Here is a 24,855-nt window from a genome sequence, read left to right as displayed (position 1 = left end):
TAGGGAATCTCTATAAGGTAAGGTTCACACATGATTATGGAAGTTTTGATAGAAATCCATGAACCTTTTTACATGGATGTCAAAGGGAGAGAGAATGTAGACATTTATATAGACATTGACTTTAGGAGCAGGAATATTGGAGGAGAGAATATAGAAATTGACATAAGGAGGGAAAGAAAGAAGAAGACATCGTCACAATGGAATAGGCGGAGTCCTCAGTACTATGATAGGGGGAGATTGATACACTATAATAGGGAGATTTTGATGCATCTAAAGGCTTATATTATTGAAATCAATGACCATCAATGTTTGGTGGTGTTTCCATCAATGACAAAGGAGGTGATTGTTGTTGGAAACACTGAGAGGGGGGTGAATCAATGTTTCATTTCAATCATTTAATTTTGACTTCAAAGAGCATTGATTATCATTGAAATTAGATTAAAACATAAGTTAGAATCACATCACATGAAAAGATAACAACATCATTCAACAATGAACAACATCCAAGACAATAGAAACAATATTTTTAGGTGGAAAACCTTTCGGGAGAAAAACCACCGAAGTCTTCTTAATATAGTTCTTTGAATATTAATCAATAAGAAGCTCCAAATTTGAATATTTTCTAGCTACAATTGAAAGGAGGCTCTAATCCCTTGATTTACCATATCTAACTAAAAGGATTCTCCAACACCCTGATTTACCATATCTGACTAGAAGGATGCTCCAATGCCCTGGTTTACCAACTCCAACTAGAATGATGTTCCAACACCCTAGATTTATCAACTTTGACTGAAAGGATTCTAAAACACTCTTCACAAGCTCCAACCGACCCTACCACCACCTTGCCACCCTGGAGTGTTATTAGGCTCCAACCCGAAAGAGACTACAATATCCACCTTGCACGACCCTGCCACCCTAAAGATAAAAGATAATGAAACAAACATATCACACTAGTGACAACACTTGATTAGTGCACTTAAAATCCATAGCTCTGATACATGCACTATCTCCACTGCTAGATCAATGTTCAAAAATGGTTGCAATCATTCATACAATACATTTTTATGAAAAACATATCAACAACACTCTGACCAACAAGAAATGCTAGTGGCAATATTCTCTAGCCATAATCTCAACCCTTAGTAGTAATACAAACTTTAATTCAACAATACGAGTTACTTCGAAAACCCTAGAAATAACATATATTACAATCTCTATTCTTTATCTTTAGTAATAAACATTGTTAAATCTTAGTTGCAGTTTTCATCCACAATCAATGACCAATCTGACATAAATATTTTGTTCAGTTATCAGCCATCAACACACTCTTTACTCTGTCCAACATATCATTAACTTTTTGAACCCTACCAGTGTACAAAAATATGTCAATATCTCTATTCAAGTCATATACATTACCAAACCATAGTAGTTACATAACCATACATAATCACATTAGCATCAACAAACTCTAACTCCCCATCCATGCAACAAATTCTGCTATACAATGCTTCATTGTTGGTGAAAACCTAGCAATCATACTCAACAATAGGACTAGCAATACAATGCTTGAATTGTTAGTATAATCAATACAACCTATACATAATATGGAAGCTTAAAAGGTTTCATTTCTTGCAATAACAACATCATTGATATATAAAACACATTCAGATTCCTTAAAGGCTCTGTCATAGTAAAGCACTATATTCTAGGCTTCTTGTTGGTCTAATATTTAGGCATACTTAGGTCTTTGCATTAGATTTTTGGACCTATCATGCTAAAACTCAATCTAGCACTTCAACTACACATATGTTTGACCTTGTATTACATTATGTGCATATTAGACATTAAATTGGAACCAGAACCCCTTCATTTCATTTTTGGATTTGCATCTGTGTTAATAATGAGGTTCAAATATACATATATGTGGTTAATCACATCATACACGACCTCGATTCATATGATCAATAACAAACCATGACTACATAAATCACATGTAGCCACACTCGATATATTCTACCACAAGGTACTATAGTGAGAATTCTCCTTACATCATTCCATGAAGATCCATGACTTCATAATTTTGCAAATAAAGCATAAGGAAGCTCCAATTAAAAAAATAGCATAATATAACAAGCTTAAATTCCAACCTAGTCAAGGTGACTTAGCTGTAATATGAATGTGATTCATGATAATTTTTGTTTCAAAATGTGTGTCTTTTATCATACTTCCAACTCAACACTGGGTTTATGTCACAATAAAAGAAATAGTTGGCCGCATAAGTCAGCATGCTTGTGGATGGTTGCTTGATCAACCACAATTCAATATTATGTCACTAATGCATAGGTTTTGGTTTACACTCATATCAATCACACAATGTGCTAATTATAATTTTCCATAGATATTATTTGATTACTCTACATCCCTATTCTTCCATGTGCATAGAGTTAATCAAATCAATCTTTGACTATTATATAGTGCACAATTACCTTTAGAATCGATCCAGGAACCAACCAACCTCTCTATATAAGCACACAATATAGGAATGATCAACTACTCCATGTACACGGTATGCCATCTTTGAACTAAACATGTCCATAACTTTTGTTCACTACAGGTACCATGCTAACTACAAGTGCACATATTTTCCATGGATATCCAATTCTCTAACATTCTTATTGTCCAATGTAGAGCATATCTAAAAATGAATCAACACAAACTAGATAAATAGCATGTGGAGTAAGTCACCATAGTTAACACAAAATATTGCACACTTACATCATGTCTAAAATAAATGCATTCTATAGGTTAAAGGGTGTACTCTACAAAAACATTATTTGTTTTCATTATCTTTCACACCTTACGATGTCCTGAAAGATTTTGTCAAGAAGGTTGAATTTAGGTATTGCATTATCTTCTTGAAAGACAAAACCTTGCAAGGAAAGGGGGGGGCGAATATAACCTTTATGAATTGCGTAAGTAGCCTCAAAAATATTTCATAGAGATATAACAATAAAGATCCAAATATGGGACAAAAATATTGCTCATATAATTCTATAAGCCCAACAAAGAAAACATAACCTAAAAAATAAAATTTAAGCCCAAACCATCCCAAAATTTGGCCTATTAATTTAGATATGCATGACTACTCCAAGCCAGAGGAACTCCTTTTCAAGGGTGTGCGAAATTGCTCACTTATTCATGGAAGGTAGAAGAATCTTGTATTTATAGAGGCAAAAGGGCATTGTATAAGGGTAGGCTAGCCAACTTAAGGAGGGAAACCGACCTTAAGTTTAAAAATTCAAATTTCAATTCTTAGAGTCAAAAATAAATTTATTTTTGAAGGTCGAATTAAATTAAATTTTTTTGATAATTTATCCTTAATAAATTCATTTTTTCTTATTTGACTAGGATAGACACATTTTATATTTATTTTCTTGAATAAAAAAAAATTTGCTTGTAGCATATCATTTGGGGCTTCTTGACCAAGAATGGGGCTCTAATCTTCAAAGAGGCATAACTCCTCAATCATGCGGAATTAAGAGACGTACAAAGTATTGTTGGAATCATCATGATGAGGGCTATGAAATGTAGATGGTATTTCAAGAAAATGTAGTGATCTTCACCCTCAAAATATTCAACAAGTGCGGGGCTTCTAGGACATATTGATCATTGAAGCTTACATCAATGTAATCAATGGACAGATATTAAGTATTCGTAGATCAGGCTTGACATCAATGACAACACCATTCAACATGTGTTTCACATAGTGCTATCATTGATGAAAAAAGTGTCATTGTTTCAAAAGGTATGATTGAGACAACAACAATATCGTTCATGTGATAAAGGAAGCAATATGATAGCTAGATATATTGCATACCTTGTCGGGTGAAGTCAAAGGAATCTTAAATTTTATTATTTTTTGACAAGATGTTGGGCATGGAATCCCCTCAAGGCATGTTTTGGGGCTCAAAGCCCAAGTTTTGACCTAATATTATTATAAAGTTCCACGAATTACGGGCGTAGGACGTGAAAGTATGATAGAGTCACAAGGTTGTCCACCCTAGTTTTGTAATGTAATGTCGGTTGGATAGACCTACCCATGGTCCATAGACCATGGGATTGTATAAATAAAGCAAGGCTCTAAGTAGATAGAATAGGGGAGTATCAAGAAAGATTCTAAGGGATTGAGTCGCAAGTGTAAAGTGTTTCTTTGGGGTCATAGAGTAGGAGAAGGCTCTACAGTTGAGTGTGCAGAGGCCTAGTAGTCCATAGCTAAGTACGCTGACCCTTGCAACTGAGTGCGTGGATCCCTGCAACTGAGTGCGTAGGGTGAGTTGAGTCTGTAACCAAGGAAGGAATTAATAAAGATAATTTTTGTCATAATTATATGTATCTGTTCATGGGTTAATGCATGTTTGATATGATTTGCAAATATATTGTTTATTTACTGTGCGCACCTGAATGAATGGTTTATGTTGTTAAGTATATCTTAAAGCATGCAAGTAGGCTAAGATAATCAACTAACATTGGAATACCAGTAAAGTCTTGGGTAATAACACAGAAGCACAGCATTCAACTTCTAAGTAGGGCTGCATGAGGGTAGTATATCAAGCTGTGAGGTACAGGAAAGTGCATGAAGCAACCTGCGTGCAAGGTCAAGCCGCGGACCACGTGAACTCATCAAACATCTCCAGGGTGTGGAAACCTGGTTCTAGCACCCTCCCATACTACTTTGGGTGAGACCTCAGGGCCAGTAGTACTGGGATTTATTTGGCTAACTTAACTTTGAACATGGGTTAGGCCCCTCTAAGCCAACAAATGGTTCTGTTGTCGGGACCGAGATCTGCATAGAGATGTCTGATGTTGTATCACTGGAATCCAATAAAGAAAGGAATTGAAGAGTGGTTGGAGATAAAGATTCATGAGTTCATGGTGCATGAAAACAAGAATCCGCGACTATCAAAGGAAGAGTGGTTAGATTGCTACTTATATTCGGAAATCCATGAAATTTTCTTTGCATCCTTCCCCTCTGAGTTTTACAAGTGGATCGCGAAGCTAGCAGACAGTCAGGGAAGGTGTAGGCTCGAAAAACCTATTGTGTGGACTCCATAGTTGATGCACAGACTGGAAGCATTGGAATATAAGATCGTACGCATTGTGGATTGCCGGCTCGATCAAATTATCGGAGGATTTATCACCGAGTTCGTTGTAGACACTTCAGTGAGCTATATAGAGGTGGAACGACACTTCCTCAAAGGACTGTGAGGTAAGTACATTAAATCTTTGAACACTTGGATTGAAATGCTACTATGTGAAAAGCAGGTTATGTGAATAAATTGATGTTTGGGGCTACGCGAAGTGGGAGGATCTACAGAAATGAAGGTAGCGCAGAACTAGAAACTAGCCCCTTGATTTCACCTCTGTGAGAAAGCGAGGAAGAGCTCGCGAAGGTCTCACCAAGAAGTGCGATCAGTTTGATAAAGTAGCGAATTCCGTACATAGCACTTCCACCTACACCACCGCTAGTTTCACCATCTTCAACCCCGTCTTTGCCCACACCACCTCTGCCACCACCACAGTTCAATATGGCAAGCATGATAAAGCTTCTAATGTTCAAAGGAGTAGGGAATGAAGATCTGAACCAGTTTTGGTTCATGGTAAGAGCTGTATGGGAAGTGCAAGGAGCCACGGATGATAATATAAAGAAAGCAACGCTGGTCAATGCTCTACAGGATCGTGCACTGACTTGGTACATTAAGCATTCCAATGACAATCTGAATGCAGGGATCATGGATATCCAAGCTGCGCTAAACAAGGAATTTAGCAAGCCAAAATCAAAGACACAGTCAATCATTGGATCTAAGGAAATTGTAATGCTTCCAGACGAGACCCCCTGGGAGCTGGATTAGTGACTGAAGTGTACGATTCGTGAGGCCAACATGACCTTGATGGATGGGAAAAATCGTGCATGGTTTGTAGCATCACTAACAACGCATCTAAGGAACGCGCTGTCACAGCAGAAGCTAACCACTCAGGCCTAGGCCTTAGAGATCGCAATGAGACTTCATGAGACCCCAATATAGGACCCTAACCTGGGAGTTCAACAAATCCACGCACAGTTGAAAAACTTGTGCCTTGAGATGCAGAGTTTGAAACAAGACAGGACAGCTCACCCAAAAGTACATGAGGAGGTATGGTGCATAAAGTGCAAAGGACAGGGACATAACAAGGACCATTGTCCAGTCTTCACGAACTACCTAGCAGGAGGAGGACCAATACAATTGAGACCAGAGGCACAAGTAGGACAGAGTGTGGCACCTACATTATGGTGTGTGATTTGTTAGATAAGAGGGAAGCATGCTATAGATAAATTCCATTTATTACAGAAGTATACGCAGAATTCCCAATAGTTGTTCTATAATTTCTGCAGGTCAGTAGGCCACAATGAGCACACCTATAGAAGTTATGAATTCATGAATGATCCGACTCCTACCTATAGAGTTTAGACCGAAACATGGGCCATCAATCAAAATGCAGGGATGGCATGCACTGGATTTTAGGGGCGTGGACGAGGTGGAGGAGGAGTGGGATCAGGAAGAGGTCGCTGACAACTGATATGCTACAATTGCAGAGGACTGGGGCATTATGCCGGTGATTGTACAAATCCGACGAGACCATCATGCTTATAATGTACCCAGTTTGATCATGAGATAGAGGATTATCCCACGGTGATAGTGAGGTTCCACGACAAAGGAGCACTCCAACCTCCCCCGACTCAAAACCTGCAAATGATGAGGTCTGAGTCGCGTGAAGAAGACCCAAATGTAAATATCGTGCTCCAAAGTGGTATTACGACAGGGGATGACAAAGGCAAGCATCCAGAAGAAAGTACCTAGGTTTGCAAGGCTCCAACGAAGGAACCCGAATTTTATTTAGAGAGCGCTAAGGAAACATTCATGGAAGCTAAGAAGAGCTTTGAAGAAGCCTCCACTTCAGGAAGTAAAGACAAACTGGAACAGAAAATGGACCCCTCAATGCTCACTACATTTTTGGAGACATGCATGAAGCTGCTGCGTGACAGCAAAGCTATGAAGGGACTACAAGAACCCATCACTAGATGTGCTAGGACCGCGCTAGGAGAACCGTGCATAGTTAGGAAACTCAGGAAGCACACAACGTGAACAGGAAAAGAGATGAGACTAACCACATAGATCGGGGAATATGAAATGGATCAAGTGATTTTGGATCTAGGATCGGACGCAAACGTCCTGACAAAGTAGACATGGGAGTGCATGGGTAGGCTTGCGCTGCAATGGTCTCCTACTCAATTGCGAATGGCAAGCGAGAAAAATATCCTACCTATGGGAATATTGCAGGGAATAATGGTAGATATCGAAGGTGTGAGCGTGCTTGCAAATTTCGAAGTGATAAATATTGTTGATGACAGCAATCCCTATCCCCCCCTACTGGGAATAGATTGGGCCACTGACATGAATTCAGTGATAAAGCTAAAGAAGCACAAGATGATTTTTGAGAAAAATTCACTGCGTAGTGGTACCTTTAGACCCTACGGAAGGATCATGCTACACAGAGCTAGTGCGCAACTATGATAGTGATGACGATCTAGATTTCATCTATAAGATAACCACATGGGAGAAGGACTAGGTGAATCCAACATCGGATGGCAGACTCTCATGGGAGCGCGAAAGCTCCTGCACCTTAGATTCAGACGAGGAAATAAAATGATGGCAGAACCAGTTACACGAGGTAACCATGCTCAACTGTAACATGATGACAAGGTCGCTACGCTGCGTGGCAACAGAGGTAAGAGATCTACCTATGTATGATGGGCTGAGCGAGGTAGAGAAGTTCCTGAATAAATTTGAAAAGGAATTACTAGAACAACAATGCTTCGATGCTCTGAAATGGGTACTGCGCGGCACACTCGCAAGGTGGTCGACCGATAGAATTTTAAGGACTGGCGTGAATGCAAGAGGATGATGTGCCTATGATTTGGGAAGCCTCAGATGTGAAAAAAGCCAAGTATGCCGGACAAAATGGCCCACGTGCCCACCTTTGCAGATGGATATAGGCATATGGTGCGCACCTTGCATGAAAATGGCGCTAACAACCCCTCCATTTGGGACCAGGAGGTATGATAAGACCAAATGCATAGACGTTTATCCACGTGGAAGCCTTTGAAAAAGTGTGTGAAGTACTGAATAGGGTCCACAATGCAAAATGGGCTAACTGCGACTTGCGTGTACCAGCGGTTCTATGGGCATATAGGACCACACGCTAAACCTGACCATGCAGGCACTGCCAAGGGTAGAATATGAGACAAACGATGTAAGCCCTATAGTGCTTGAAAATCCTAATCCAGCACTGGTAGGGACGATGGTTCATGGAACCTTGGAAGCCAAAATCCAGCAGGGAAACCTTAGACTCCAAGAACTTGAAGAAGAAAGGGTACAGTTAAGAAAGAAAAGTGCTCTAGTGGACGTGGAACTCAAGAAGTTGGAGGACGAGATAAAGGAAGATTTTCTCGCCAAAAAAACTAGGATGGTAAGGCAAGGTGCGTACGATCATGCTGACAAGCTTGAGAACTATTAGTCTGATGCCTTGGCTTGGACTGCATATTACTAAACATAGTGACCAGGGTAGCACGTTGCAAATGGTGAAGTGTGTGAGGCCAACCGTAACAATAAAAGGTGGGGATTCTCCAGGAACCATGGCAGAGGACAAAATGAAACTCTACACGAGGGGTGCAGCCACCTGACTAGCCGAAGGAAATACAGTCTTAGGGCTCCAAGCAGTTGGAAGGGAGCACGGTACTATAAACTATTCTACTGGGGAGTTGTGCTATATTTGAGATGCACCTAGAAGCAAAGAGTCACAAGGTTCGCGACCGCACACAGGGGGTTGCGCTGCCTCACGGGTTGGCCAGAAAGTGACCGTTGAAGTCACTATTCATGATGGGATGCTCGATTTGAAGCCAAATGGAGCGGGTGACAGGCATTTATGACGCGATTTATGGGTAAGATTTGGGAAAATCTACCACCAAGAAAGCATTAATGAACCAGAATTGGGGGGAACGGTTGAATTCGAATTCAAAAAGCACTATAAAATACAAAGGGCTACCCCACAAGCAACACTTGGTCATTTACAAATTGAGCGAGTGATAAGAGCCCTGAGTGTTGTGAGTCAAGCATTGATTGAGCCCCTGAGTTTACGAGTGCTAGATTTATGGACAAGTACGATGGAAACTGCTCAGAATGTTATGGACATAATAGAAATGACCGCCAAGGAGGCCACGCAGGCCGTAACTATGGGGGATGTTCTAGAAGGTGTCAAGATTGTGGTAGAAATCTCGAAATAACCACGCATGCCAAGACCCAAGAAGGATAAACAAGCAATGGCTCCCATATGCATGTTCTTGCGGAACCAGCTGCGCAGAAAATTGTCGATGGAGGAGAAGGGGAAGATGTCACTATAGAAACAGACAAACAAGACGAAGATTTGCAGGAGCTTATCATCACAGAAGAAGAAGATGAAGCCATGGAGGTGGATACTCAGCCTATGCGCTCTACGACAAAAGTGCTCACCTATGTCCCCCCATGAAAAGGGAAGGCCAAAGTGCCCAAGGACCTAGACGAGACCAAGAGCTCACTCCAAACCCCACTCCTCCCAAATGGCATTATGTTTGAAGGCATGCACCTGGGTTGCGTACTAGGCATGAATTTGAAGATTCAGACCTTGCTGACCACGAGAAGTTCCCTCACCTTGAGATCAGAAACCTCATGAAGCAGAACACCGCGAGGGTGGTGACAGCATTAGAGTCGCGGAAGTGGTTGTGTGGAGTAGAAAATGCCAGGTTGCTAAACCTACTCTCAGTGCCGCATTTCCACCGCGCCCTAGTAACCATTTTCGTCATCAGGCAACTGCTCTGCTTGGTGCATGATGGGTGCTTATGGCTGGAGGAGCCCATCCCCATCATGGAAAACTTGATTCATCGCGTCTCCTAGCTTCCATACAAAGGAGAGGACCCCACGGCCATATCAAAAGGGAAGGGCAATGATTTGGCCATCGCAGAGGCCATGAAGAAAAAGTACAAGCTGGAAAAGAAGAAGAGGGGCTACACCATCTCTAGCATCAAGGACAAAGCAGTATGTGTGGCAACCCAAATCCGCACAGGAAAAGTTATGCACAAGTGCTATGCAGATGAGGTACCTACACCGGTGGTCGTAGTAGTAGAGAAGTGCGCGAAAGGGGTCCAGTTTCACTGGTATGAATTCCTCTATACATAATTTTTAGAGAATTGTCGCGAATCCCAGGAATAGGGAAAAACATTCCTCTATGCATGGTTGTTTCTATCCATAGTGCTCGTAGCTGGGGAGTTGCTAGAGGATAGTCAATTCCCCATAATTGACAGATATTTATTGGAGGCCACGAAGTACGCTTCTCTCTGGGCCATGAAGGATGCTAAAAGGATACGTGACAGCAAGATCTTTTGGGTGCTCATGGAGATGAACATCCGAATGTGGACCAACCATAAGCCATGGTTGTCACCCACAGTTTACAGCAGTCTGCAGAGTTTCATAGAATTAAGGTAGACATGCATAACATATATATTAGGGCACACAAGGACCTGATGATGCAGTGGAAAAAGCTACCATTATTAGCCACTGATGACACAATTTTCAATGTCTTGGAGGCATGGCTACTGGAATGGCGCACCCTAGACATTACAGAAATTAAGAAGTCAGCAGTGCAAAAGAAGAAAGATGAGGCCAAGCTATGCATCACACAGTTGGCCGAAAAATGAAGGAAACAGCAACAGAAGAAGTACAAGTAGCGCAAGACGCGGCACAGAAAGCAGCCGAGTAGGAAAAGGCCACAGCAACAGTAGCAGCACAGGCAGTAGCCGCGAAGGTCGGCAAGGGCCAAACAATGCCTTTGCAGGGGCAGGAAGCAGAGGAAGCAGAAATAGAAGGAGGCATGGACCCATGAACCGCGTCAACACAGCTGAAGCGCCAACACCTAGCAGAGTGGGCAGGGTCGCGGAAGAAGGTCAAGGCCTTGAAATTGTCCATTGACCCGGTCACCCTAACTGAGTGTGATCTACATGACATTGGCGAGATGGTGCGTGATGTCACCAATGAGGGTCTCCAATATTTCATGGAGAAGAAACAGATTGTGTTTGGGGCCCTTAGAGCATAATTGCAGGAATAACAGGTGCACCCCAGTAGGTTGGTACCCTTTCGACCAACCTCGAAGTCGGATCCATGGCAGCAGAGCAGATGTTGCACACATGGATGACGAACATAGTAGTGTTACCGAAAGGGGCACCAGTGACATAAAATGAGGCTGACAGGCCTTCAGTTAGCGTACTGAAAGGTCTCGGTGTTAATATCAGTGCCCTTTTGCGTGAGACATTATATGTGTGGCAGGATGGGATAACTACAGAGTTGTGAGCTAGAGAGAGCCCCGCACTCCAAGTCCTTAGTGAGCAAAAGATAAATATGGAACCACTAAGCTTGCCACACAACAAATTGGTGTCGCAAAATCAACAGCTGGTGTAGGTGATAGATGACACTTGCTGAAGCATCCCGGAGCTGGCAATCCCAAAATATATGCCAGCAGAGGCACAGATCCATAGGTTAGCAACAGGGGTTCGCGAGACCAGGGAGGAAATGACAAAGGTTCAGCTGGAGCTAAATCTTCAGATCACCGAGTTGTGGTTAAAGGCACAGCCATCCACTCCCCCGGAAGTCAGAGAACAATGCGCTAGCGCTATCACAGTAGGATTGGAGGAAATCGGAGGTGCAGTGCGAGACTACACCAGCATGTTGGAAGAATCACTTGAGGTCCTCACAACTCTGCAGGAGGACCCCAACATCCAGCGCTTAGAGACAGAGGTGTGAGAACTCTAACAACAATATGACAGTATCTGAGGAACTATGCAAACAGTGGTCCTCACGTAGAGGCTTGCATGAATGCAACAGGCTAAAGCACTGAAGGAGTAGGTGGATGTGGCATGACATAAGGAAGCAGTCCTCAAAGCGCGAATCTAGCCTTGGATGGATGTGGCCTTCACCATCACGACAAACATCGAAGGCAAGCTTGCACACATACAGGGAATGCACACATTGATGCAGAGAAGCACTCCCAACATAGAGGTCTCAGAACAATGTATGCAACAGATCCAACAAGCAGCAGCTCAGTGCGCTGCTAACCTCCACGTAGTTCGAGAACAGTTGGAGGGACTCTGTGCAAAGATTTTCACGCCAAAAAAGTGACTCGAGGGTGACTCATGATGTTTATGTTGGGGGCCTATTGAGCATGGAATCCCTCAAGGCATGTTTTGGGGCTCAAAGCCCAAGTTTTGACCTAATCTTGTTGTAAAGTTCCGCGAATTATGGTTGCGGGGTGCGAAAGTATGATAGAGTCACAGGGTTGTCTACCCTAGTTTTGTAATGTAATGTCAGTTGGATAGACCTACCCATGGTCCACAGACCATGCGATTGTATAAATAGAGCAAGGCTCTAAGTAGATAGAATAGGAGAGAAGCAAGAAATAGTCTAAAGGATTGAGTCGCAAGTGTAAAGTGTGACTTTGGGATCGTAGAGTAGGAGAAGGCTCTGTAACTGAGTGTGCAGAGGCCTAGTAGTCCGCAGTTGAGTGCGCAGACCCCTGCAGCTGAGCGTGCAGGGCGAGTCAAGTCTGTAACTAAGGAAGGAATTAATAAAGAGAAGATTTTTCATAGTTCTGTGTATTTGTTCTTGGGTTAATGCATGTTTAATATGATTTGCAAATATATTGTTTATTTTATGTTTGTGGAAAAACCTGTGAACAGTTTATGAAACCAACGTTTCAGACTAGCTTAGTGAGTCCATCATCAGGGCAATGTGATTTGTATTTTGAGAAGAGAGAGCGTGAAATTATGGAGCTATTAATAGTTATTTGAAAAAATATTTGATGTCTTTTTTAATGTCGGCCTAACTAATTCATAATTATTTATTTATTTATTTATTTATTTATTTATTTATTTATTTATTATTATTACTATTTTTTTATTTTTTTTATTGAATTGATTATGTATATATTTAAACTCATTTATTATTATTATTATTATTATTATTTTTAGATTCTATGTTATATATATAAGTTCTTTGCTATGTATTTTTGAAGTAATAGTTTGAAGATTCATTTACGTTGACTTATTAAATTATATTTAAAAGGGAGTTAGATAGATTTATTTATTTATTATTCTATTAATTTGTATTTACTGCTTTTTTATTTTATTTAATAAGGGTTTATAGGTGCTACTTAATTTTAGTCCATCATCTCTATTCATGTTGTTGGAGGATTTCTCAATTTCAATTGCCTCTTTCACCCTTCTTTTTAAATAATGGTCTTCCTTTTGAATTAATTTCTCTTGTTCCATACAGATATAGTGTGAGGACGAACATGCGTGCTCTGCCAGACCTGATTTTTCTGACCTGTTTCTTGTAATATCATTAATGTGTTCTTTTAATCTTATGCCAAAGGATCTCCCTGTTTCACCTATATATACTTTTCCGCATGAGCAGGGAATTGAGTATACTCCTTTGTGATTTTTTGGGTCTATTAAGTCCTTAGCAGAATCAAGCATGTTTTTTATGGTGTTAGGGGGCATAAAGGCAACTAGGATGTTATGCTTGGCGAGAATTCTAGCAATTTTGTTTGTGGTTCCTTTTATATAGGGTAAGGAGATTCTAGGGTTTTCAAGAGTTTTCCTTTTTTGGTTATTTGTTATGGATTCTTTAATTATTTTTTGGATAATGTGTTTCTAATAGCCATTGTTTATGAAGACCTTGTGGAGATGGTTAGGTTCTTCCTCTAGATGTTTAAGGTCAGAGATTCTGGAAGCTCTAGTAGCTAGGGTTTTGATGACACCAACTTTTTGCTTCGGATGGTGGTGGGAATTTGAATGAAGATATTTGTCAGTGTGAGTCTGTTTCCTAAAGACCTGGTGGCTTAGTTTGCCATTTTTCTTGGTAAGGAGGACATCTAGGAAGGGGAGTTGGTTGTCTTTTTCAATTTCAATAGTGAATTTTATGTGTTTAGAGAGGTTGTTTATGTGTGATAAAAATTCATTAATTTTATCTAAACCATGGCTCCATTTAGCGAAAATGGCATCTACATATATTTTCCATTCTTCAGGGGTAAATGGGAAAGACCTAAGGGCCATTTGCTCAAAGTGTTCCATGTATAAGTTGGCAATCAATGGTGATAATGGAGAGCCCATTGCAACACCATGAGTTTGCTCATAGATTTTTCCTTTGAAACTAAAGTATGAAGATTTAAGGCAAATGTCTATTAGTTCCACAATTTCAAGGTCTGTGATTTTCTTCAATACTTCTATGGCTTCATCGTCAAAGCTAACCAGTAGGTCATTGTCACTAATTTCTAGGTTTTTAATCGATTCTATGAAGGAAGTGGAATATTTGATGTAAGAGGGAGTGTTACCAGATAAAGGTCTAAGTTTGTTTGCAAGGTATTTTGCTAACCAGTAAGTGGGTGATCCTATAGTGTTTACTATGGGTCTCAATGAAACTCCAGTTTTATGGATTTTAGGCACACCATATATTCTATGGATGATGGCATTATTAGGTATTAACCTGTTCTTAATAGTAGAATCAAGATAGGAGTTTTTAATTTTGTTACTCACTTGGCAAAGGATTTTGTTGCTAGGGTCCTTGTTAAGAACTCTATAGTAGCCACTCTTGTTAAGGTGTTCTTCCATCTTATTATCATAATCTATCCTATCCATAATAACAGTGGCATTTCCTTTGTTAGCTTTTAAAATTATAATGTTTTTGTTATTCTTGATGTTTTTTAAAGCTTTGGATTCTTCTTTGGATATGTTGCTAGCAGGAGGTCTGGCATTAGAAACTCAACTGTAATTAACCTCTCAAAGCTAACATTAGATGATAACCTGAAATTGCTTCTAGAAAAAGGTCTAAATTTTGCTTTATCTCCAGCCAAAATTCCTATAAATGATATCATAAGCAACATTGAAGTCATTATCAAAAACACTAATCAAAATGTTGCAGAAGAAATAAGACAGGATGTTGCCAGAATTCTCAGAAATGCCAGACCTCCTCCTAGCAACATATCCAAAGAAGAATCCAAAGCTTTAAAAAACATCAAGAATAACAAAAACATTATAATTTTAAAAGCTGACAAAGGAAATGCCACTGTTATTATGGATAGGACAGATTATGATAATAAGATGGAAGAACACCTTAACAAGAGTGGCTGCTATAGAGTTCTTAACAAGGACCCTAGCAACAAAATCCTTCGCCAAGTGAGTAACAAAACTAAAAACTCCTCTCTTGATTCTACTATTAAGAACAGGTTAATACCTAATAATGCCATCATCCCTAGAATATATGGTGTGCCTAAAATCCATAAAACTGGAGTTCCATTGAGACCCATAGTAAACACTATAGGATCACCCACTTACTGGTTAGCAAAATACCTTGAAAACAAACTTAGACCTTTATCTGGTAACACTCCCTCTTACATCAAAGATTCCACTTCCTTCATAGAATGGATTAAAAACCTAGAAATTAGTGACAATGACCTACTGGTTAGCTTTGACGTAGTGTCTCTCTACACTATGATTCCAGTAGATGAAGCCATAGAAGTATTGAAGAAAATCACAGACCTTGAAACTGTGGAACTAATAGACATTTGCCTTAAATATTCATACTTCAGTTTCAAAGGAAAAATCTATGAGCAAACTCATGGTGTTGCAATGGGCTCTCCATTATCACCATTGATTGCCAACTTATACATGGAACACTTTGAGCAAATGGCCCTTAGGTCTTTCCCCTTTACCCCTGAAGAATGGAAAAGATATGTAGATGACATTTTCGCTAAATGGAGCCATGGTTTAGATAAACTTAATGAATTTTTATCACACATAAATGGCCTCTCTAAACACATAAAATTCACTATTGAAATTGAGAAAGACAACCAACTCCCCTTCCTAGATGTCCTCCTTACCAAGAAAAATGGCAAACTAAGCCACCAGATCTTCAAGAAACAGACTCACACTGACAAATATCTTCATTCAAATTCCCACCACCATCCGAAGAAAAATGTTGGTGTCATCAAAACCCTAGCTACCAGAGCTTCCAGAATCTCTGACCCTGAACATCTAGAGGAAGAACTTAATCATCTCCACAAGGTTTTCATAAACAATGGCTATCAGAAACACATTAACCAAAAAATAATTAAAGAATCCATAACCAATAACCAATAAAACAAAACTCTTGAAACCCATAGAATCTCCTTACCCTATATAAAAGGAACCACAGACAAAATTGCTAGAATTCTCGCCAAGCATAACATCCTAGTTGCCTTTATGCCCCCTAACACCATAAAAAACATGCTTGATTCTGCTAAGGACTTAATAGACCCAAAAAATCACAAAGGAGTGTACTCGATCCCTGTTCATGCGGAAAAGTATATATAGGTGAAATAGGGAGATCCTTTGGCATAAGATTAAAAGAACACATTAATGATATTACAAGAAACAGGTTAGAAAAATTAGGTCTGGCAGAGCATGCATGTTCTTCCTCACACTATATCTGTATGGAACAAGCAAAATTAATTCACAAGGAAGACCATTATTTAAAAATAAGGGTGAAAGAGGCAATTGAAATTGAGAAATTTTCCAACAACATGAATAGAGATGATGGACTAAAATTAGGTAGCACCTGGAAACCCTTATTAAATAAAATAAAAAAGCAGTAAATACAAATTAATAAAATAATAAATAAATAAATCTATCTAACTCCCTTTTAAATATAATTTAATAAGTCAACGTAAATGAATCTTCAAACTATTACTTCAAAAATACATAACAAATAACTTATATATATAACATAGAATCTAATAATAATAATAATAATAATAATAATAAATGAATTTAAATATATACATAATCAATTCAATAAAAAAAAAAAAAAAAAAAAATTAATAATAATAATAATAAATAAATAAAATAAAATAAAATAAATAAATATAAATAAAATGAATACATTTAAATATTATCAATCATTAATTAAACCAGTCACTAAAAAAATAAATAAATAAATGAATTAATAATTATGAATCAGTTAGGCTGACATTAAAAAAGACATCAAATATTTTTTCAAATAACTATTAATAGCTCCATAATTTCATGCTCTCTCTTCTCAAAATAGAAATCACATTGCCCTGATGATGGACTCACTTTAAGCTAGTCCGAAACGTTGGTTTCACAAACTGTTCCCAGGTTTTTCCACAAACATAAAATTCTACCAACCTGTATGGACTCTCTCTTTAACAATATTGTTTATTTACTACGCGCACCTGTATGAATGGTTTATGTTGTTAAGTATAACTTAAAGCATGCAAGTAGGCTAAGATAATCAACTAACATTGGAATACTAGTAATGTCTTGGGTAATAACACAGAAGCGCGACATTCAACCGCTGAGTAGGGCTGCGTGAGGGTAGTATACCAGGCTGCGAGGTACAGGAAAGTGCACAAAGCAACCTGCACGCAGGGTCAAGCGCGGACCACGTGAACTTATCAAACATCTCCAGGGTGTGGAAACATGGTTCTAGCACCCTCACATACTACTTTGGGTGAGACCTCAGTTTGCACTCCACGAACTATTGCCAAAAGGGCCAGTAGTACCAGGATTTGTTTGGCTAACTTAACTCTAAACCTAGGTCAGGCCCCACTAAGCCAACATAAGGTTATGATACCCTACTAATCCTCTAAATAAAATGTTTGGGTATTCCTCATTAAGACCTTAACAACAGTATATCCCACTCTGATAAATTCATCCCAAAGGAGAAGTGATGCCCATTTCAAAAATAAGAATTAATTAGGGGTCTAAAACTATAGGGAAAACCGCCAAATATCATTGTGTTAAATAGTGAACAACCTTCAAGTAGATCTATGGCTTGGTGGTCAAGTGTTTGGTGGATATCAAGGAAATATGCATGAAGTGTAACATGAATAAAGTTTTTGCATCTTCACTAGATAGAACAAATTCAATGTTAGACTATAGATTTGAATGACGGTGGATGAGTAAACCTATATGATTTTTAACATCCACGATGGCCCATTCCTAACATGACTTGTGGTAGAGGTTGATAGGAAAAATGATATGATGTCAGCATGGTGTCATGGTGCCACCAAGAATTACCACATGGCAAGTGGATTTGGAGCATTCTAATTGGTCAATAATTCAAATATGGGTGACATGTGGCACCCCTCATTAGTTTCCACATGGCATGATGATGTCATGTTTATCTCATCATATTAATGAAAGAAACCATGGACCCCTAGGATTGGGTCACATGGCATGGTTATATGGGGTAAAATACCATGTGCTAGAGGTCGGTTATACTCTGGGTATTATAGTCGACTCTTCATGTCCCAGCTCCACATAATTATATATAAATACATATGACCGAGATCCACATAAAAAAATTAAACACATAATGAACTAATATAAGTTTAGTGATGTATAAACTCTATTTTTAATTGGTGTAATTGGTAACATTAGCATATCATTCATTAATAGTGTATGTAAAATATTGAGGAGCATCATTACAGTGTTTCTTGGTGGAGCTTGAAGGGAATCATTGTTTTAGTTGCAATCTTGTCCAATAGAGCTTGAGGGTGATCATTCTTGTAGTTTTATTTTTTTCTGGAAGATCCTGAGGGGCATCATTGTTATAGTTGCAATGTTTTATAGTGGAGCCTTATGGGCATCGTTGTTGCAGTGTTGATTGGCCAAGCTGAGGGGTATCATTTTTTTTCTTATGGTGTATTTTGGTCAGCCCAAAAGTTATCATTGTAGTTGTGATTGGTTGAGCCCAAGAATAATTATTGTAGTGGCCAATCCCTAGAGGAATCGTTGCAATGGTGATTGGCAAAGATTTAGAGGCATCATTGCAATGTTGTTTCCCCAAGCTTGAGGGGCATCATTTTTTTTGTTACAGTGCCATTTTTGCGAGACACAACATGGTTGAGAAGTTGAGACACATGAGTAGTGATATATATATATATATATATATATATATATATATATATATATATGAAATTTGCGTGTGAAATCTTGGTACTCTCACTTTGAAGGATATCAATCACAATAAAACAAATTCTATTGGATGGTATGTCAATTAACATAGAATATGTCAATTGGATGTGAGTTTGTGTTTTGTTAGCAAAGACCCAGGTTCTAGCCCCAGTGATGCTCAAGTTAGAAAGTAATTTCATTATTCTTGTCACTAATGTCATTTTTGTTGAATTATTAGTGAGTTGGAAATAGTAATTTTTATATTCGCTATCGAAAATCACCCATTTTGTAGAATGTTCCTTGAAAGGGGCATTTTGAAGAACAATTAATTTTATTCTCAAGTTTATATGTTCTTGTGGGTTTCAGGGATCATTTTATGTCTAAATTTGATTTAGAGAGAAGCATGATGATCAACAGTTAGTGATGAATAGTTCTAAAGGCATGAAAATCCTTAACGATGTTATCTTAATGTTCAAAATTGATGGTATGTGCTTTGGAAGTTAATCAACAAGTTGTAGTTGATGTTGAGAATATGGAATAAGCAGTTCAAAGATGGTTTTCATGTGATCATATTGAAGAGTATATTTGAATAGAGTTATGGTAGGGTATGAAAAGAGGTCAACAATAGTGTGACATTAGCAAATTTTTCCATTTCAAGATTTATATTTGAAGATTTGGTGGATCCAGTTTAAAATATTTTGAAAAGAGGTCCACAAGAAGTTGAAAAATCTAGTGAGTTCCTCTGCTAAGGTTGGAGCCTCAATTTGGTTGGAGCATATAACAAGTGAAATATTGCATACGAATAAGCTTGGGGACTTAATAAGGTTGAAGCCTAGAGCAAGTCAAATATTGATTACCTTTGAGGTTGGTGCCTGCAGTGAGTTGATTCTTGCACATTTTTTAGGTTAGTGCCTCAATCAAGCTGTATCCTACCACAAGTAGTATATTTTATATCTTGGGGGTGGGTATCTCCCATAGGGTGGTGCATACAAATCTATGTAATGAATTGAAGAAGAATAAGAATAAATTTATGGTTTTCTCCCACATGGGTTTCCACTTAAAAGATTGTGTCTTGTCGTGTTGTTGTGATGGCTTCTTTATGTATTGTTTATGTGGTGGTAACTTCATCATGCATTTTTATATTTATTGATATGTTGAAAATAGTTATTGTTATGAGGAATTTTCATGATTTCAGACAAAGGTGAATTCCCTAGATCTAATGTCTGACCTAGAACAACATAAGACAAAAAGCATGAAGTTTTCCTTAGAGAAATTAGGGAATGGGAAAGAAGCCTAATTGTAATAAGAAGTAAGCCTTTCTTTCCTCCTCACTTGTAAGCTCCAATCATAGGTCCAAGTGCTATAATTAGAACCTACACACAGAACCAAAACAAGCAAAGCATCCACAACATCCACATAGCACAATATAACATATGTATTCAATGAATCAGCATGGCATTGAAATACATGAGTGTAAACTTAACACAACAAATATAGGAAAACAATATACTCATTGTATTGAATTTACAACCATAAATAGAAGTTGATGTTGTAGATGTCTCCCTAAGTTGACTTGTCATTCCTCACCACAAAGCACACCTCAACATCAAACCTAATGCATGAATATGGTGACTTCTTTAGGCTCAAATAAGCAACATAAGGGTCCTATTAATATCCAAAAGTCAACCATGAGGCTATGGAAGGAAGTAAATTTATAGGATGAGGGTGGTAGTTTATAATTTACCATCATAGGCTTGAGATCCACATATGATGGGAAGATGAGATCAGGGGATAAGAGATAGGTCCATTAGAGTAGGATCAAATAGGAATTTGAGATCTTTATCCATTGTAAATTGTCAAAACCAGCTTGAAAGCTTCAGGAAGAGTAAGCTTCAGAGATATTTTTATTTTTCCGAATTTATAGAATCAACACACTTATAGAGTAGAAGAACCTGTAGTGATTAATTTAGTTTCTTAGATATGTAACATGCTACTAGCATAGGTGGAAAAAAATGAACGGTGTGCTAGGGAAAGAAACATGGTTTTTAGGCTAATTGTCCTAGAAACTCAAAATTTTTGGAGAGGAGATGCTTAGGTAATTGCAAAGGGATAATGAAAAAGTGTTTAGGATACTAAGTTACCCAGTTTTTTAACCCTTTTAAGTTGACGTGACAAAATGGTCTCTAACAGATTTCCCCCTAAAGGACAAAGTTAGAAGTAGTGGCTGACGACTAAAGTGATTTACCTTGTGACAAGTCTAGATTTAGAACAAGTTGGTTAAGATCATTATCTTTTACAATACATATTTTCATCATGATATAATTGTTGAGGGATACATAATCATGCTCAACATATAAGAAAATATTACATGTACAATGACCAATAAATCACGTCCACTGATGATAGCGATCAGACCCATGCTTGGATGACTATCTGTATGATCATAGACATCATATTTCGTAATCTTGTATTACCCCTGAAATCATAGACCAGATGGATGGAACTAGATCTGGTGTCTTATATTTCATTCACTCGATCGTTCAATATATGATTCTAACCATGCGAATAAATGAACTTGAGTTAACATGGTGGACACCATCTAATTACTAGAAAACGATGTAAGTTGTTAATGGACGTGAGAGAAACCACTGATGATGTTAATGGCTCTCAAGTTACCATAGTACAATCTGTATGGTGTAAATAAATGAGCTAAAGTCAAACACCAGACAGAATCTTCTGGTCAAAGGCCAATGATGAAAACTTATTACCGAGAGTAAGGAAATTTTCCATTGATGTATGCAAGGCCCGACATACCAAAGGGAGTTTCTAAATCAAATTCCTAGATAATGAGTTCATGTCGATAGGAAGCGACCTGTTGCAAGAGGGCCTTGATGTATCCCCCATCAATGATCTGAAATGGGTATCAAGATTTGAGACATAATGATGTTGATGTGGAATTGGTTAAGTGTAACACCTTCCTCCCACATTTACCCAAGTTATCCATTCTTCTAGGCAAACATGTGATAAGAGAATACTATGATGTGACTCAAATCCCCATGTATAGTTAAGGAAGTGGAACCTATAAATCCAAACCAATTTGAACTTCCTTAGGAGCTACAAACCCTTCAGGAGGCAACCAACCCTGCCAGGTCCTTAATCCGTGAGACAACTTGACATTTTACTGATATAGACCCTCAAACATTCCCATGACAAGCCATGCATATGACTGATGCCTTCTAGTTTCTCCCACAGCAAGGCATGCTAGTAACTGTGGAATTTTTAGCCAATCCTGAGCTAACGACCCCAGATTTTGAGCTACTTTTTCAAGGATGGGTCTCAAGCCACTACCCAAAACTTTATGAAACCTTCATAAATAATAAATAACAATGGAATAAGGCTAATAATGAAATAATTGGTACAATTAATTGATATTACCCCTACTCTCCATGAAAAGCATTTCGTCAAACATGTCACAAATATGTAATCTATAGTTCATAACAACATATTTGAGTATAGGGGTCTCATACTTATCTCATATTTGTAAAGAAGCATTGATGCCTTATCAAAATAGTTGCATTATCATCTATTATGTCATATATTCATTTTACATTGACTTTCTAATCAAAACATGGTGAGATGCATACATCAAGTCTGTCATAAAACATACTCATAAACAGCGTATAACCAATCACAATAACAAGGATAAACTATCCATAAAAATCACATATGAATCAATACATTTACACATGAAATACTAAGGACAAGGATTTCTTATTAATAAATGCATAAGCCAACCAGGTCTGGGACTTCCATGAACCACCCGACCATAGATTGGGTTGAACCAAATCTTTCTTTCAGCCAATAATACCCATGCCATATTCTAAGCATGAATGTGGAACTCAAAGAAAAACCAACTAGGGCTTCCTCAGTATTTACCATATATCCCACCAAGGGATTCCTATGGCTAAACCCTCATCAATACAACCATGCTTTACCAGAATCCCCATCGGATCATTAGGCCCTAAACAAGCATGGATTCCTCTGGATCTCTCCACCTAAATCATGAGTAATTTTTCCATCTCAACCTCTCGTCTTTACCATTTATCCCTCCATTACTAGTCAAGAGATCCTTAGTCATATGAGTCACCACCCTTTGGGATTTACGTGTATCCCACCATTACCAGCCAAGGGATTCCTAAGCCCAATCAAGGGTATTCACCTCCGAGCTTTACCACATCGGTCAAGGATTCCTAGGCTCAATCAAGGTGTTCATATCCTGGCCTTACCGTGTATACCATCCCAAGATTCCTAGGCCTTGTCAATAATCCTGAGACCACCCCACTCAGCTTCCAATCCATCATGAAAACCAACTCAATCAAATAAAAGAGAACCCACCACACCATGGCTATCCGAAAATGGCAAGGAAAGTATGAAAAAAATTGTCACACCTTCCAAAACCCATGCCAATGACAACAAAAGAACCAACAACACACATGCATGTACCATTAATGCCAAATCTAGCAAGGATATCATACATGAAATTTTATAACTACAATTAATCTCGTTGCATCCACTTGATCGTGCTCTTCCTTGCTTGATCTTTTCTTCCCTTTGACCTCTTTGTCCTTAATTCACATTCCTTGATCCAATGCTAGTGTGCTCTAAGAATGCTCTAAATGTCCAAGAGTGAGAGAGAGAGAGCTCCAAAACCAAACTAATAAAAGGTACCAACTAATCCTCATAAGCTTTCTTATTAATGAGGCCTCTATTTTATTCATTTTCCATTATTTTCCTTCATTTTCCTCCTCACATGAAACTTGTGACCTTTCACCTTCCTTTTCTCCTAGTTTCAATTATTTTCATAAATAAAATTCCAATTAATGCCTCAAGCCTTTCCAAAGCCTTTTCCATTACCTTTGCCAATTTCCTTTAGCCATAATAAACCAAATGAACACCCGCTAGGATGTTTTTCCCAACATTTAGATTGGAATACGTGTCTCATTACCTTGATTATTATTTTTCCTTTATTAACTTTATTACATGGATTTTTTACCAGTGTTGTTACATTCAACAAAGACATACATGAAATCAAGGCTTAAGAGTATCGTAGCATATATCAACTGAAATACTTCTCTTGAACATACCAGTGATACTTTATGGAGTTGGCAACATCGACCCAAAATCGAATGCAGAGGTTTTGATATGGTGTGATGAACCAAAGAGACAGTCAGATATCCCAACCCAACAGTCATGGAGATGAAGTGAAGAGTGTCATGTTCAAGAGTGACTCACGCCATAAATAGGTCAAGTATCCTCTTTTCCCAATTCCCCCAACCATTTCTGGTTAGTACCTCTTTATTTTTGACAAGCTTGAGGAGGATAACGTATGCTTGATCTATAAGTTCATCCTTTGGATGACTCCCTCTCAGTATTTTCAATGAACCCTGAGAAGGAGTGGTTTAGTCTCATCATGTTCAAGGAGTCCATCATTGTTTGATGCCTTTACGAGTCCATCAAAGGTGTATCTCATCTCCTTTTTCATGTTTATAGATTTTGAAAAAGAGGTGAAAAAGAAAACTCCAAAGGTTCCTTTTTGTAAAATTGTCTCTTGCGTCTGAAAAAGGAAGAAAATGCCACTTAGGAGAACCTATTAGCCATGTTAGACTAAGGTATTCCTTTTTTGTAAATAGTCTATCTAAGTCTGCAAAAGGGTTAAACTT

Source organism: Pinus tabuliformis, chromosome 3_1 (assembly GCF_031772625.1).
Source record: "Pinus tabuliformis cultivar Carrire ecotype Pingquan chromosome 3_1, CPIR1, whole genome shotgun sequence".
Classification (NCBI taxonomy): Eukaryota; Viridiplantae; Streptophyta; class Pinopsida; order Pinales; family Pinaceae; genus Pinus; species Pinus tabuliformis.
This window is presented reverse-complemented; position numbering follows the sequence as displayed.